Genomic DNA, 18,628 nt, shown 5'->3' with positions numbered 1-18,628 from the left:
ATGATATCTGAGCAAATCCACAGAGGGTTTTGAATTCTAGGACTCCCATTATCTATGTCCTTAATGATCATATCTGAGAGGGTGAGGATTTCTCTTTCAAAGACTGAACAAGCTACATCTTGTCAGTGTGCAGGTTTAGTGGTCAAGAGATTACCTTAAGAACAACGAAGACATATGGCTTTCTTTGCTGTGCCTGACATTACTTTGCAAAAAAAACAAAACCAAAACTAAACCAAAACTAGCAAACGAAGAAAAAAAAAAAAAAACTCCCTTAAACTTTGGGAGGCTTCTATTGATTTTGTATTTAGTGAATACATGGTCTAAGAAATTGTGTCTACCATGGGGTTTGTGTCTGTCTATCCTGTCTATCCTTGAATTTTGCTAATGAAATCATGAACTGAGGCTATGGTGATCTGCCACTTATCCACAGCTGTCATCCAGTGATGGCTTTTTACAAGTGGTTATTAGTATTGATGAAGAAGGGAGTATACAGTCGTGTGAGACACATGCAGGACAGCAGGAAATCCAATTTCTTCTAGTTGCTGGTTTTTCCTTCTCTAAATTTATTTCAACTGTGTTTTTCACCCATTCTGCCTTAGTTTATATTAAATTTATCTTTGGCCTAAAAGTTGGGGCTTTCCAACTCTACAAGGCATACAAATTTTGAAATCTCCTCACTTGTGTTTTCTGGTCTCAAGCTGAAAGGGCAACCATTAATTGGGAAGTATCACATTTTCTCTGTAATTTCACAGAGGCCAATGAGATGAAATTTATCTTGTTTATGTGCCAATTCACTAAAAGCTAAGAAAATTAGCCAACTATCTCCATTATTCTGATATTTTTAAATTGAGTCCCCTTAAGATCCAGCCTCAGTTGCCACAAGTTCTGTGTCTCATGAAATAAAAATGCTAGTTTAGCTAACAGCTTTTTCACCATATCACAATAATCAATGACCTCCCAAGGAACAAATGGGGAAGACGCACTATCAATCCCACGGTATCTTAAAGAATTCCATATTTTAGGGTATATCATTTGCAACAACTCCTCCAGATTTCTATTCAGGAATAAGAATATAATTTTGGTTAAAATTAGTTACTATCCCTGCAGCTGAAGCTGGAGTAGGGAGTGGGGCCTGTCTCTAACACAAGGAAGAGTAGCCTTAGGAAAGGATTCTGGCTGTCTTGGCTTGGGTCATGTGGCAACTACTTGATACATAAATGATTCCTGATTGAGCAATCTCAGTGGTGTTTTCAAGCCTACAGAACAGATGAAAGTGCTATGTGTTTGGGGGTTTCCCCAGGTATCACAATTCTTCCTCTACTTATGGAAAGAAAAACTATTTTTGTAAGCATACTAAAGGATAAAACATTGAAAAGCATGCAAAAATAAGTCTACTAAAATGTTTTATCCCTCCACTGTTTCTGTTTTTAGTTTGTTTCTGTTTCTTTGTTTTGGAAAGTTTAAAAATTGTATTACAATAAATTGTGATGAGGGTAAGAAAATGTTTAAAAAATATTTATTTTTATTTTATTTTAAAGTTATTAATGTTTATAAATATGTTAAATTTAGTAATGCTTATAAATGCTTAAAAACACAATTTTCCAAGAATTTAATAGTAATACTTAACACAAGGTTATATTTGAAATCTGTTAGTAGATAAATGCTTTATTAATCATTATATACCCATTTCTAATTTTTCATTTTTCATTTTTGTCTAAAATGTCCTATGTTTTATTAAAAGTTGTCCTCTGCAATTAAATTTTTTCTGAAAATTTTGATTTAGCTACTTAAACTTGGCTTAATTTCTAATTCTCCAACTGCCTATTTTTCTAAACTACTATGTTGCTTTTTCAGTGTTTTATGAGCAGCCTTTTATTATTTTTCTTGCTGTCTAATTGTTTACTTGTGTTAATCATTTTCTTCACTAAATTCAAGAAGGAAAAAAAATGGCAAAACTTCACACATTCTATTCAAATAAGTTGCTTTTTTGTGTGTTTATGAAGATGTAGGTACAGACTAAGGCTTTATAAACAACAACTAGATGATGATTAATTAAGAAAATCATCTGCTTTATACTGTCTAAAATAAACTAATATTAAAGTATATTTTTAAAGTTAGAAATTCCGAAGTATACTTCAATAATATATAATTTAAGAAATGTTACTTGCTGTTCCTGTATAAAACACGAAATTTATATTTTTCACATTCTGGCAGGTCTGACTAACTTAATATTGAGCTCTAGGAAAACTTTAGATTAAACCCCAACACTACTATCATATTAGCTCTCATTAGATTTTGTTTTTTCAAACTAAAAGTATTTTAATTATATTCACATAATTGGTGGGTTTAAAAATAATGAATACTAACTGTTTGAGGCCATAGCTACCCAAAATGGGGAATATATATATTTCCAACAGTTTAGATTGTTATAAAAGGAAGGACAAGTATCTGTATATCAACTCTTTTGTGGCATGTTAGAAGTAACCTCTAAAAAACCAATTATTTTAATTTAAAATGTTATCAGGTAAAATAATGTAAGTATGTCAAGAAAGCTTATTTTTAAAAGACAATTCTAATAACACAAATGCTTCTTAGAAGAAATGTGAAACTGAGGTAACAACCACATTTAGGTATGCAAAGTCAGAGTAAATGCAAAACCAAAGTTAAAGCTATTCTCCAGTATACAGTATTAATAATGAATTACATCATATAAGGGGTTTTGAAAATAAAGCAGCTAAAGTTTGTGTATATGTTTGTGCCTATGTGTGTACATGCATACATATTTATGTGTGGGTATGCATACATGCACATATATACAAATACATGCCAGACAAGCACTTACAAGAAGAGGAGTAACTGATACTTCAATAGATCCTGAAATTTATATGCTTATGTCCAATTCTGTCATCTGACAGTTCTTATACCCAAAGGACATGTATTTAACCAGAGAGTCTGAAATGTAAATGAAGTTCTGACAGTCATAGATCAAAGAGGAAAGGAAGTATAGAAAACTTTTTCAGTAAGTCTCCAAGGAAGAAGTCAGAGTTGTATAAACTACTAAAGTAAAATATTTCCACATCACAAATTTTGCTAAATATGTCCTCAGTAGAACGCAGAGGTAGCCTTAAGTCGAGGCACTAAATTGGTTAAGAAACTTGCATTTGGTTAATACATTTGACATTAGGATGTCTTACTTAGTACACATGGCAAATCTCCTTGATAATATATGGACTAAAATATACTATCATCAAAAGAATTTTGATTCCTTGGGCCCAGGAGACAGGATCTTTAAATGATTATTTGAATTATTTACTGATTGCTAATTCAGAAGACACAAGTTAATACTTATATTAGTAAAAAGACCAAATTAGAGATGGTTGGTAGACCAAAATTCATTAAAAAAGCAATCGGCTTAGAAGTCTACTTTTGGAACCCTTGCTATTAAGGAAATAAAAACAGGGAAATCATGATTTAATTCTCATTTTTTGAAACAAAGTATAATATCATGCACATTAAGAATCAAAGTAAAAGACATAGTCCTCTCAAATATATTAATATATAAAATACCCTTGATTTACCCAGCTGAAGGATATTTGAGTATTTGTACATATCTTCGTGCATGTAATGTTTATACTATACCGTAGTCTATTAAGTGTACAACAGTAGTCTTTTAGGTGTATAACAGCATCGTATCTAAATAATGTACTTAATTTAAAAATATTTGCTAAAAAAATGCTAACCATCATGTCATAATCTTTCTACTGATGGAGGGTCTTGCCCTGATGATGAAAATGCAATATTTGCAAAGCACAATAAAATGAAGTATGCCTGTACTGTGAAATTAAATAACAGAATGATTCTCAGTATTCATTTTTATCTCAGAAAGGAACATGGTTTAGTAACAAAGAGGTCAGTTTTCCCTTTTACATTTCAATAATAACTTACAGCATTGTCCAGAAATACAAAAGTATGTCCCTTTCCAAATCCATGCTAAGTTCCAGATTTCAAGATGGCTCAGTCACACTACCTTCTGTGCCAAACACAGAAGCGAATAAAAAGATGTTTGGTCTAAGTGATTAATCACTCTCAAACGAGGAGAATTCTAGGGTGGCCAGACTGTGTGAGATTCTAGCAGAGCTGAAAGCAAGCATAGTAGAGTGAAGCTTCCCTGAGGGTCAGAGTCAGAGCTCTTGGGAGAAACTATGGCCCAAGATGGGCACAGCACAGAGAGAGCTCAGCATTTACTACATTCCATCATTTACATGACTTACAGATGTTTTGTCCTCCTGGTGATCAATGTAAAAGTGTAAAGATGGTTTTTGTTAACTTCTTTTACTGCTGAGTTTGTTTTTAAGCATTTGTATATAACCCTTTAACTTTAAGAATTGTGTCAATTTTAAATGTTTGTAAACATAGTGGATACTAATGCTGCTCAGCAATGTTTCTAATCTTTGCCTTCTGGACACGGGGGCATTTGCAAGATCCCACTTCTGCTCAAGAGAAATGATATGACATGTATCACCCTGAGTACAAGCATTTAATTCTGGTACAAGTGTGTCCATCTCTCTTTCCTGCTGCATTCACAAAGGAAGGCTGCACTGATAAGGAAGTGAAAGAGCGTCCTCCTGTGGCAGATGGCTACCCTGGAATGTCATATGGAACCGCAACTGTCTATATGTAAGCTGTATACTTTTGTTGTCTAAACCACTGAGTTCTGGGGCTATTTATAATAGCAGCTTAACTGTCTATCCTTACATATAAAATTTAATCAAGCTATAAAAATATTTATTGTTAGAATATTAGTTTAATATATATGTATGCATTGTATTAAAGTTGTACACAACCTCTCTACTGATTTAAAAAACTAATTTTCCTTTGTTTCCTATGTTATCTTATCATGAACTTCATTTAAAACCCTCTGATCAGAGAATTACGAAAGAAGCAGTTCAGAATAGTGGTCTCTTCTAGTTCTGCTCAAATAAAAAATAAAGATGTATTACTGGGTATACTGGATCCAAACACAATTATGCAATTTGGTAACTTCTACAAGAGTAAATTGATAAATATAGACACATGTGTGCGTGCGTGCGCGCGCGTGCACACACACACACACACAAAAGTAAGTACCTGTAGACTCTACATTTTAAATTTACCTAAATATGTTTTAATGTACCTAAATATGTTTTCCTACCCTATTTTAAATCATATTGTTAAATCTGAGTGGATGTTTGTAATATAAGTGCTAAGATTTTTGGAAAAAAAGACTTGCTGTAAAGCAGGTTTCATAACAATGTTTGTGTCCTGCATTTCCTTGAGGACTTTTGAAGTCTAAGAATCCTCTTTCAGAATAACGTTTTTAAAGGCTTACAATTAAATTTATAGAATTACAAAGGAAATCAATTACACTGAAATAAAGTTAAATTTTAAAAACAAATATGTAAATATTTGCTTCTTTATTAACACATTAATAACATGGTTTGCTACATGCCTACTAACACTACAATTTCAAAGTAGTGATATCTGTAAAAGCATTTAAAAATATCTATTCTAACTGTACATGATATAAAGTTACTTGTGTTTTCTATGAATGACAAATCACAAGTATGGCTAATACCATAATGTGTTTTTATTTATATATACCTGAAATAAATGCAAAATTTAGATGGAGATTAGAAAATATAAAACCTATTTTACTGTGTTCTAATTATTTATCTCTGTGTATCAAACACTCCAAAACTTAGTAGTTCAAACATTTTTAATCTCTCACAGTTCTTTGGTTGACTGGACTCAGCTGAGTAGGTTCTCGCTTATATCTCTCATTTAATAAGATGTCAGATGAGGGTACTGAAGGCTATTGGGATTTTAATGAGGACACTTTGCTGGCTTGCCAATTACTCAGCTTTGGCCTCTCTTGTCATGGTGACTGCATTCCAAGAGGGAGCCTTCTAAAAGCAGGTTCTGATACCTAAGGAAAAACTCCCAATCATCTCATGGCCTAGTCTCAGAAAACTCAAAGTGTCTCTTACACCCCAATCTACTAGGCAAGTAAAAAACTAAATCCTCCCTCAAAAGAAGAAGGGAAGAATTAAGCACCATATCTCAATGAAAAGAACTTTAAAGCATTTGTGGTCATCCTATTCCATCACATTATCCAAGTTCACAGACACCTTGAATTCTTCTTGTGGGCAATGAGCTTAAGAATACCTGACATAAAAGGGGATATAATAATAATTTAAAATTAAAGCTAACAAGTTATTTTGAAAAAGTTTAAGTTTTCAAATTAGCAGTGGGAAGGGTAAATTAAAGAATAATAAATAAGATCTTCTAAGGAGTATGTTGGTGACTGGAAAGTAAAATCATTTTGTATGTTTAGTTGTACTGTTATAAGGAAACAGTAGACAAATAAAGTGACTTAAATTTCAGGAAGTGACATATGTGCTTGATTATCAGTATCCATGAGAGGAAAGTAGCTATTAGGAAAAAAAGAAAAAATAGCAACTTTGTCAAACCAGATAAGGAATGATACAGAAGAGAATGAAACAACAATGCAAAATAAAAATTAAACATAAACTGAAAGAATAAATCACTGTTTGAGTGCGTTACTCCATAATAAATATGTTGAATTTCCATAATAAAAGAAAAATTGATCATTCTGGGGAAAACTGTGTAATGTTACAAAGTTTACAAGGATAGACACTTGATTAAATAACAAGATTAAAAATAAAAGTCTGGCCAATTTGGAAAACTAGATATTTTTAAAGAATTGAAGATATAGAGCAACTTGAATCTGTGTGCATTGTTGGTGCAATGCAAAATGATGTAACCACTTTAAAAAAACACTAGCAATTTCTTGTAAAGTTAAGTATACACTTACTACATGAACAAGAAAAGCCACTCGTATTTGTAAAAATGATATGAAAAACATATGTCAATGCAAAGACTGCTCAAATATTCATATCAGCTTTATTTAGATCAGTTAAAAAACTATATACAATTTAATGTTCAAATTATAAATGGAAAAGCGAATGTTATATCCATATAGAGGAATAATAGCAATAAAAACAAATTACTGACACATAAAGGCTTTGATGAATCTCCAAAATATTATGCACAGTGATTGAAGGCAGACATGAAAAGCCAGATATTGGATGATTCCATTAATATGAAATTCAAGAAAAGGCAAAACTATAGTGACAGTGAAAAGACCAAATGTTACCTAGGACCAGAAGTAAAGAAATTTACTGTAAATGATAAAAACATTCTATATCATGAGAGTGCTATTTTAAAAAAACAGCAAAGTAAAATCAAATCCTATCAACTATATCCTTTAATACATATATACACACACACATACATACACACATACAAACACACACAGATTTATATACACACACAGATACATACACTACTTCTTACCTCTCTCTTCACTCGTCTGACAAGAAAAATTAGAAGAGGAGAAACTTGAAATTTAGCAACATATGTACACAAGGCTCTTCCTTTTCTCTTTCCTGAGCAGAGGGCACAGCAACAGCTCCTTCTCAGGCCCTTCACTGCCTAATCCTAGTGTTATGGTGTCTACTTGCCATACCTATAAACTTCATTCATTCCTCAATATTAGACTTATCACTAATAAAGGTGGTTTAAATAGTCACTTGCTTTACTCATTCTAATTCTAAAATGGATCAGAATCAGGGGACAGAAGAGGTCAAAAATATATATATATTTAGCATTTAATTTTTTTTAAATTAGAATTTAGGAAGCAAAAATGAAGAGGCTCTTGATGGTCCAGTACATACATGTGTGCAAATATAATTATAACTATAAATATGTGTATGCCTATATATGTATATATATATATAAACACACACACACACAGACACACATATATAAATTGGATTAAAATTGGAGTAAGAGAGAATAAAGGGTTAAAGCATCTAAAGTGTTTGTTTGGATTGATATTTTCTCATTGGTCCCCACTATTTGCCAGTTTGAGCAAACAGTGGAAACAATGTAGTGTTGCCTGTTCTTAGCATGTATGTGCTACCTCCAGTTAGGTACCATGCTTACCTAACTCTATTAAATATTCCATATCCAAAAGAGAAAAACAATATTAAATAAGAAGAATAAGTAATAAAATACTAGAATTTGAAGAGGAAAAAAAAAACAATGACCTAAAGGATGAGTGTTGCCTTATGAAAGTAACAACTCGTTGAAATTAAAGTACAGTGTATGTGTATCGCCACTGTTATTCAATATAACATTAAGGTCCTAGCCAGTGCAATCAGGCAAGAGAAAGAGATAAAAGGCATCCAAATAGGAAACAAAGAAGTCAAACTGTCACTATTTGCAGATGATATGATTCTCTATATAGAAAACCCTAAAGACTCCACAAGAACACTACTAGAAATAATAAGCAAATACAGTAAAGTCTCTGAATACACAATCAATGTTCAAAAATCCATAGCGTTCCTATATTCTAATAATGAAGTGTCAGAAAAAGTGGAAAAAATAATTCCTTTTGCAATTGCAACAAAAAGAATAAAATACCTAGGAATATGTCTAACAAAACATATGAAGGACTTATATAATGAAAACTATAAGACTCTATTAAAAGAAATTGAAGAAGGTACAAAGAAATGGAAAGATATTCCTGTTCTTAGATTGGAAGAATCAACATAGTTAAAATGACTATATTACCTAAAGTATTATACAGATTTAATGCAATCCCTATCAAAATCCCATCAACATTTTTTAAAGAAATAGAACAAAAAAATCATCAGATTTGTATGGAAGCACTGAAGACCCCAAATCCCCAAAGCCATCCTGAGAAAAAAGAACGAGGCTGGAGATATCACTTTGCTCGACTTCAAATTATACTACAAAGTGACAGTAATCAAAACAGCATGATATTGGCAGCGAAACAGACACATGGACCAGTGGAATAGAATTGAAAGTCCAGAAATAAACTCCTATTTATACGGGCAAATAATTTTTGACAAAGAAGCCAAAAACATACAGTGGAGAAAGAAAAGCCTCTTCAATAAATGGTGCTTGGAAAACTGGAAAGCCACCCGCAAAATAATGAAACTACACTGTGTCTATCACCACACACCAAAATTAACTCAAAATGTACTGAGGACCTGAATATAAGACCTGAAACAATAAAATGCATAGAAGAAAACATAGGAACTAAACTCAAGGACTTTGGACTTAAAGAGGATTTTATGAATTTGACCTCAAAGGCAAGGGAAGTACGAGCAAAAATAAATGAATGGGACTACATTAAACTAAAAAGCTTCTGCTCAGCAAAAGAAACCATCAACGGTAAAGAAACAACCATCCAAACGGAAAAATGTATTTGCAAGCAACGCCTCCAATAAGGGCCTAATATCCAAAGTACACTAAGCGCTCATACAACTCAATAACAACAACAACAAAAAAATCCAATCAAAAAATGGGCAGAGGGTCTGAACAGACACTTCTCCCTAGAGGACATACAAATGGCCAACAAATATATGAAAAGATGCTCAACATCGCTAGCTATTAGAAAATTGCAAATCAAAACCACAATGAGACACCATCTCACCCCTGTTAGAACGGCTACAATCAAGAGGACAAGTAATAACAAATGTTGGAGAGGATGTGAAGAAATAGGAACCCTCATAGACTGCTGGTGGGACTGCAAATTCATGTGGCCACTATGGAAAGCAGTATGGTGGTTCCTCAAAAAACTAATGATTGACCTACAATATGATCTAGCACTCCCTATACTGGGTATTTACCCTCAAAGACTTGAAAACTCATATTCGAAAAGATATTTGCACACTGATTGTCATAGCAGCATTATTCACAGTGGCCAGGACATGGAAGCAACCAAAGTGTCCTATGAGAGATGATTGGCTAAAGAAGCTGTGGTACATATATACAATGGAATATTACTCAGCTATAAGAAGAGATGAAATACTGCTATTTGCAACAACATGGATGGACCCTGAAATAATCATACTAAGCGCAATAAGCCAGACAGAAAAGGTTGAAAATCACATGATATCACATATGAGGGATATAAACCTAAAAGCAACAAATGAACAGTACAAACAAACAGAGACTCATGGTCATGGACAATGGACTAGTGGTAACCAAAAGGGAGGAGGGAGGGGGGAAATAAAAAAAGTAAAATATTAAAAAAATAATAAAGTACAGTGTAAATGAATATTGACAATGAAATGAGTTAATCCTACAGCTTCTTCAGAGGAAAACCCAAATGCTCTTTCTTGATAGTGTCCTCTGGGATCCAGCTCAAAATAATTTTAATGCTATTTCTATGACTATACAAATTTATAGCACTTATTACAAGATACCTTATATAATAGTGACCTATGTGCATATCATATAATCTCTATCAAATTGCAGACTTGGAGAGGTTATAGTGCATGTTTCAATAAAATAAATCATGACCTAATAAATGCTTATTAATAAACTCAAATAAATATAGGTCAATGTTTTCCCTAAATGTAGGTATTTGTGATTGATTCTTTCTAATTCTTGAATGAACATAAAGGAGTGCAATAAATTTAAGATAAATTGAGTGGAATAATAATGTCAAGAAATATAAAGTTTAAGTGATAAATGAGACCATGAGAAGTTGAAGAATGCAAAATGTGTTAAATTGAACAAGCCCAATATAGGTAAAGAATCTTATCATTTGAAACATTTGTTTAATATAATTAATAAAGTTTGATATGTGAAACATTCGATGAACTTTAGAAGAGCATTTTAAAAAATATGTGAAAATGTAAATTATCTTTATTTCGTGATTGGTCCACATTAAATGTCTAAGTTTTATATAATTCTTTTTATACATAATTCTTAAGTAAAATGTTCATTTTGAAATACTTTAAAAATCTTTAAAATATAAGTTTTAACAAAAATATTTCAATGTCTCAGGCATTTTATCTGAATATGTAAGTCAGCTCTAAAACAGAAACATTTTGAAACAATGATGACATTAAGTGAAGACAACCCATTATAAACTTGAAAAGACAGTGTATGACTCAGAGTGAGGTACAAAAAAAAGGAGAGACGAATTAAGACATCTAATATTGTGTTGAGTTATTCCTGATAATAACTTTTTATTCTTTATATTAATTTAAATTTTTAAAAATGGGCTCTGAGACTTCAACTATATGATGTTAGAATATCAGATAATTATTTCTAAATTCCTTTGAGAGTATTACAAAGCTCATCACCAACACAGTTTAGTACTCCATCTCCATATTCCATAATAACATACAAGTCTGTTTTCCGGGATGTTATTCTTGAATAAATGAATAAAAAACTAAAAAGTTTATTTCTGTTAGGACATTAACAGATCTATACAAAGGGGTAAAAATTCTCTTAAAAGGACTCCATAATCTATCTAATTTGAATATTGGGGAAATTAACTAAATTTGGGGGGGCATTGATTAATAAAATTTTATAGGTTTCAAGTGTACAATTCAAGAATACATCATCTGTATTTTTTGTATTCACTACCCAAAGTCAAATCTCCTTCAGTCACCATGTATTTGATCCCTTTTACCCTTATCTACCATCCCCCCAACCTTTCCCTCCGGTAACTACTAAACTGTTGTCGGTGTCTATGAGTTTTTATTTGTCTTGTTTGTTTGTTGCTTTCAGTTTTATAGCCCACCTATGAGTGAAATTACATGGTTCTCAGCTTTTTCCATCGTTTTTTACTTTGTTTAGCATGATTATTTCAAGATCCATCCATGTGGTCGCAAATGGCAGTATTTAATCTTTTATTATGGCTGAGCAATATTCCATTATATATATGTACCACAAATATAAGTCAGGAAGATGTTCAAAGTAAAATTGCCATTCGCTACAATATATGTACTAAGAAATTTAATATCCCATTTCCATTATTTACATGTGGCAAGGAATGGAAATAAAATTCTATTACATAAAACTGGATGAAAAATTGTCCTAAACTGGTTGCTATTTCAAAATACCATAAGAAAGCTGATCAATACTGGATGCTTTTGATTTCATCAATTAATACCACTAATAAAAAGTTGCTCATGAGATTATATTTAAATATATTTTATAGCAGACATTATTTTTATTATGGTTTTTCTATTCAAAAAAAATTTTTAAAGGCAAAGATATCTTAAGACTTCTATTTAATCATGTGACTACTGTTAAAATGAAGCTTCTTACTAGACATTTTCTGTTCCACTTTCACTGTGAAGTTAGAGCACAGATGAGTTGTTCGGTCTCTTTCTCATCACCTTTAATTTCCTTGCCTCCTTGTCTTTTGATCATCCTACTTAGCAAATCCTCAACTACCTATTAAATAAAACACGATTCTTCTTCTCTTCAACTTATACAGCTGAATAGCACAAGGAAGATATAAAGTTAGACCAAGGCTGGTAAGTACCAATGAAAATTCATGGTCTGTAGCAATAGTAATTCTATTTCCATTTGCCATGAAAGTTGTCCCTAAATTTTACAACCGTTCAATGCCTCCTCACTTACTTTTCACTTAATTTTTTAAAAGGAGGTTTTCTGGATGCAAAGCCCCTAACTTCTGTTCTACCACCTAAAAACATGTGAATTTCCAGTTGGTCTAGTACCATTTCTTGAAAAGACTATCTTTGTTCTGTTATATGGCCTTTTGCTAACTTTGTCAAAGATCAGTTGACCATATTTATGTGGGTTTATTTTGGGGCTCTGTATTCTGATCCATGGATCTAAGTGTCTATTCTTTCACCTATTCAGGGCTTTTAATTTTACCTACTCAAAACTAATATCTTCCTACCTCTCCAATATGCATGGCCTACTTCTCTGTTCTTCCATATTTTCTCCATATCTATTTATATTTTCCTTGCTGCTTATAAATTGCTCATATTTTCTTGTCTTAAAAAAATAGCCTTCTGTCCTCTTACAATAATTTATTTTATTATTCACCATTGCCCATTATAGTCTAGTTTGATGAAAGTCATAAGTTATTCACCGCTGGCTTTCACATATGTACTTCTATGTCTTTGATCTACACCCATTTTAGCAGTTAATTTAGCTAAGTGTCTCTACCTAACTTTTTCCCTTACTTATATTTATTTTTTTTTGTGGTATTTCTGAGCATTTGGCATTCCTCATTTCCCTTTGTAAAGTCGCCTGCCTCCACTAGCTTTTTAAATGTCAATCAATGTTCCCCATTGTCCTATCACTGGCCATTCTTTTCTCTTCCCACTTGTGTCCTTACCTTATCATCCATTTCAACTGAACTTACTTATTTAATGATGCCAAACACATATCTATTGGGGAGAAGTTATGTTTATGTCCTAATATTTCCTTCAATATGGAGAGATATCACATTATATTGACACAATTGACCTGTCTCCACATTCCCTTGCCTGATGGGAAAATTAGAAAGAGAGAAACTTAACATATTTATTCAGATCCCTTCCTCTCCCTTTCCCCTATTTGGAGAGAGATGCTCACAAGGGGATCATTTCTATCTACTAGAAGGGAACAGCATCTGCTCCTATGGAGGAAGGCCTGCTCAAGCCCTACACTGCCTAATCCTAGAGTTAGTACTATGAAGTCTACTTGCCACAGCTATAAACTACAGTTGTTCCTGAATATTAGACTTATCACTAATAAAGGTTATGTTTAAATATATATCTGCTTTAGTTATCCTAATTTTCAAATGAATAAAAATCAAAGAGATCAAGATCTTCAGCATCCTCAACCCCCTCTCATTCTATAATATTTTATGTAAAAACTTGGCATTTAGGATTCTTTTTTAAATTAGAATTTAGGAAGCAAAATATGAATAGGCTCTTGGTGGCCTAGTGCATGTGCTTTTGGATTTGAACACTGGTTAGGTTTAAAGTAGTTAATTTGGCACTGTATCAAGTTAGGCTTCAGGGTGGCTAATTCTGCTGCTTTGAAATCTGCTCAAAGACCCTGATTCTCCATTCTTTCTTCTGTATGACAGTTTCAACTTATATTCGGTGTCCTTCATGATTATTAGATAGCTATGCATATCAACAAAGGCTATAGAATCCCTTGATGCACAAAATGAGCACAAATATTTCCTCCAATTTACACCTTCAGTCTAATATTGTCGAACATGGGCCATGTGTCTAACTTTTGAAAGAATAACAGTCAGCAATGCTTGTATTAACTGATTTCCAAAATGAGCTCATGACTCAATATAATTAATGTAAACTATTTAGAGAAATCATTCCCAAATGAAGTGCTGTGATCCTATTACAGGTGTATTGAGACAATAGGTCTTCTCTCTCAGAGGGGCTGAGCAGAGCCTAGTCATTGGAGCTTAACCTGGTTCCTCCTGCTGAGAGAAGTTTCAACGATTTATCTTTATATATCCTGAAATTCTGTATACATGTCTGTGATGATTAAAAAATAAAATTTGGGAAGCCCTTGGTTTTAAAACAATTGAGACTCAACTCTGAAGCTAGATGGAATTTACCATCCTGAACAGAAATGACTGTTTTCAAGAGTAGGTAATTGAATATAACAAGAGTTCTACAGGATGGAAGTAGGGGTATGGTGGAAATGAGTGCTTAGGATGCAAACAAAAGTGTCTATCACATCTTCAGAATTCTTTTTCCCTAATTCAAGTAGGATATATGATTCTATATAACCTAAAGCAAGGGTCCTGAACCCCCAGGCCACAGACTGGTACCTGTCCATGTCTGTTTGGAACCAGGCCACACAGCAGAAGGTGATCAGTGGATGAGTTAGCAAAGCTTCGTCTGTATTTGCAGCCATTCCCCAGTACTAGCATCACTGCCTTAGCATCACTTCAGATCATCGGGCATTAGATTCTCCTAAAAGCACCGGTCCCTGGTACCAAAAAGGTTGAGGAATGCTGACCTAAAGAATAAAATCTATAAATCATTTTGACCTGATACCAGCTGACTTCACAACTAGAGAATTGCTAAAATTTCCTAAAAAGGATCCTGCTCCTATTTGCCTCCATGCCATTCACTCATTGGTTTGGGTTACCACTAGGGACATCTTTCTCCCTAGTTTGGTTGGAAACTCTCTCCTTGGTCATTCATGACTCATATTTGTTGGAACCACTTTTTAAAAGACCAAAGTTGGTCTTTTATTCTTTTCCCATAACACCTTGTTTATCAGATTTATAATTACATAATCACAATTAATGCTTAGTTTATTTGCCTGTCTCTCTCAATGTTGTGAATTCCTCGAGGATAAGAACAATATCATTTGCTCGTAACTCTCACCTCTAAGCTCAGTTTTGACACACATAGTAGGATGCTATTTTTAGGGCAACAAATATTTCCTAACTCCTGCTTTGAAAGTAAAACTTACCTAGGGATTGAGAGCACAAAGACATATAAGAAACAGTCCCTGCTCTCTTTAGTGAATAAAACGATGAATTAATTCATTGGAACTAGTTCACAACTGTTTCTATTTGGAGTAGTGGCCTTTGGGTATTGTTGCTGTGGTTTCTGCTGTCTTTGAGATAACTTTCAATTCCTTTCTCAGTGAGTAGATATACACTCCTGTAGTTGACCTTGCAGAAATGTATACACATATTAGCATAGTTAGAAGCAGAGTGATATTTGAGTGTTAGCATTCTAGAGCTTCTAAGATCTTTTATAAATCCTTTCTTTCAAAGTGTTAAAAATCATAATAAATGAACTGCCAACATTTCAATCATTTCAGCATTATGTGAGAACAGCACAAGGTGATTCTGTGAGTATAAAAACAGAACTGGGTTGAAGGCTGACAATGGGAGTACATGTTAAGTGATGTGTAAAATCCTTGCAAAAAGGTAATAAATGAGACAGATCCTGAAGGATTCTTTTTAAAAGGGGAAAGAAAATATCCATGGTAAATACTAAGGCTATATTAATGGATCCTTGGTTGAATTTGTAGTTAAAAACAAGTACAATGACAAACTATTTTCTATAAAATAAAATAAATGTGGCACTAGGACATTTTACCCGTCAGTTCTACATTACGTGGGTCATGTTACATTGTTACATTATACTGATTATGCTGTTTAAGTGCATGTGTCCCAATCCTTAAGGACAAAGACTAAGTTCCTATTCATCAATGTACTCATAATAAATTTTAAGTTCTCTGGAACATGGGAGGCTTCATTTTATGTTTGGTCAATGAATAAAAATATAAATGAATACAGACATTCAAAAATCTAAATTTTGATTTTCCTAAATTATAAAAGTAGTATTTGAAAAACTGCACTAGAATTTTGCTTTCTCTATATCAAAATTGCAAATCATAATTAGATGAGTGTGAGAACTGGGTATTAGGAATAGAAAAGCCAGGTAAAGCAGATGGCATATGTGTGACGTGCTGTTGAGTCAGCTCTGACTCCTGGCAACCTTGTGAATGAATGATGTCCACAATGTTTTGTCCTCAAGAGCTCTGCTCAGCTTCTGTAGACTCATGCCTACAGCTTTTTTTATGGAGTCAATCCACCTCATATTTGGTCTTCCTCTTTCTTGCTACCTTTTATTTTCCAAAGAAACATATCTTAAGCAAAATCATGGATAGACACTATCAAATAGACACTATTCCCACTGAGCCAGAATAGTGTAGAGTGAATATTATCAGCCGAAAATTAAGGTGAAAACATTGGAATACATAAACAGCAAATATTGGGTAAAAACTCTGCTCAAATCTCCTACTTTCCCTAAAATTCTGCATTTAAGTTGAGTGTAAAGCTCTGGCTGATCTCTGAACTATTTATGTGGGGAATAAATTCCAAGAAATCCAATACAGGCTAAAGAAAGAGATCAGAGATTTCCTTGGGATACAGAGTTTAAACTGAGTCTAGCCAGGGTAAATGATTACAAAATAAAAATAAATAAAAATACTCTTTCAAGAATGAGTATCACTCAAAATATTCAACATACAACCCAAACATTACTAAATATAAGAAAAAAATGGAAAAATATCAAACATAACTCAAGTAAAACCATATAAAAATAATTCCGAGATAATCCATATGTTATAACTATAAGACAAATATTTCAAAGCATATTATATAACTTGACTCAAAAAATAAAAGAGATATGCTTGCAATAATTGAACAAGTAGGAATTCTAAAAAAAAGAAATAGAATTTTTTTAAAAAAGAACCAGATTATAATTGTAGATCTGAACAGGGAATTAATATACTGCAAGATAGATAAGAATACAATTCATAAACTGAAACATTCATGAAGCAATAAGAAAAAAACTGAAAAGAACATGAGACCTATGGGGTATAATAAAAATATCTAACATATGAATAACTGAATTTCCACAAAGAATGAATAGAATACGAACAATATGTTAAGAGACAAAAGCTGATTTTTTTTTTGGTCAAAGTGAAAAAAAATTAAGTCAAAAATTTAGAGTGTTTGCAGTATAAATACAAAGAATATCAAGAATATCAAGTAATATTATAATACAAGGACAAATTCTTAACAACAACCATAGAACAAAGATTTATTATCACCTTCAAAGGAAAACTGATAAGATTGACAAATGCCTTCTCAGCATAAACAATGGAAGCCAAAAAAAAATTTTTTTAATGGAATAAACCCTATCTGTTCAATGAATATAACTGCCAAATTCTAATTGTCAAATATTAAATGAAACATTAAAAGACTAAAGAGAAAGGCTATGTATGTGTGGGGGCAGAGGCATATGGGAAATCTCTGTACCTTCCCTTCAATTTTGCCATGAACTTTAAACTGCTCTAAAAAAAATAAAATCTAAATTTAAAAATATAATATTCTAAATTATCTAAGAGACAGATACTGTCAGACTGGAAAAAAACATATAAATACAAATACACACATACATATATGTATATATGTTATAATAATATTTTAAAAATCACTGTCCTATTAAACTGTTTGGAAACAAAATGAAAGTTATATACTACACAGAGGAATAGAATACATGTCAGAAATATTGGTGAATCCCAATGCCTATAACATTTAAGACTTTATCAATCCTTCAGTGATGATTCCTTTTCATTACTAGACCATACTTTTTCTTCTTCAGCCAATGTGCAATATGATAGTATAATTAGTTGTTTACATCTACCCAGCTCTTTGAAATTAAGGATTATACCTTTTTAACTTGCCTGAATCACAGTAGGCTCTTCATATAGCCTATGTAGAAATAATTTTCTAGAGTTTATTAATTCAAACCATACTTACTTAAATTTTACTATCTGGCAGATGCTCTTCTAGGCACTGTTTATATGGCTATTAATAAAGTAAAGTCTATGTTCTCATAGAATACACACTTCTAGTGGTAGAAGACAAATGAATAAGCAAGTAAAAATAAGAGTTATCAGTTGATAATAAGCACTCTAAAGTAAAATAATTAGGGAATTAAAGGTCTGAAACTGAGAGCTACCATAACCGAATGCTACCATATTTCATAAAAGTTGTGAAAGAAGTCTGTTGAGATGACATTTAAGAAATGATCTGAATGAAATAAAACAATATGTTATGGAGATATGTGTGTGAAGCAGGCTACAGGCAAAGGAAGCACTGAGGACAAGTGCACTAAAACTGGAGCTAAATAATTGAGGGAAA

This window comes from Pteropus alecto, unplaced genomic scaffold (assembly GCF_000325575.1).
Source record: "Pteropus alecto unplaced genomic scaffold, ASM32557v1 scaffold3, whole genome shotgun sequence".
In the NCBI taxonomy this organism is placed as follows: domain Eukaryota; kingdom Metazoa; phylum Chordata; class Mammalia; order Chiroptera; family Pteropodidae; genus Pteropus; species Pteropus alecto.
Note: the sequence above shows the minus strand (reverse complement) of the source record.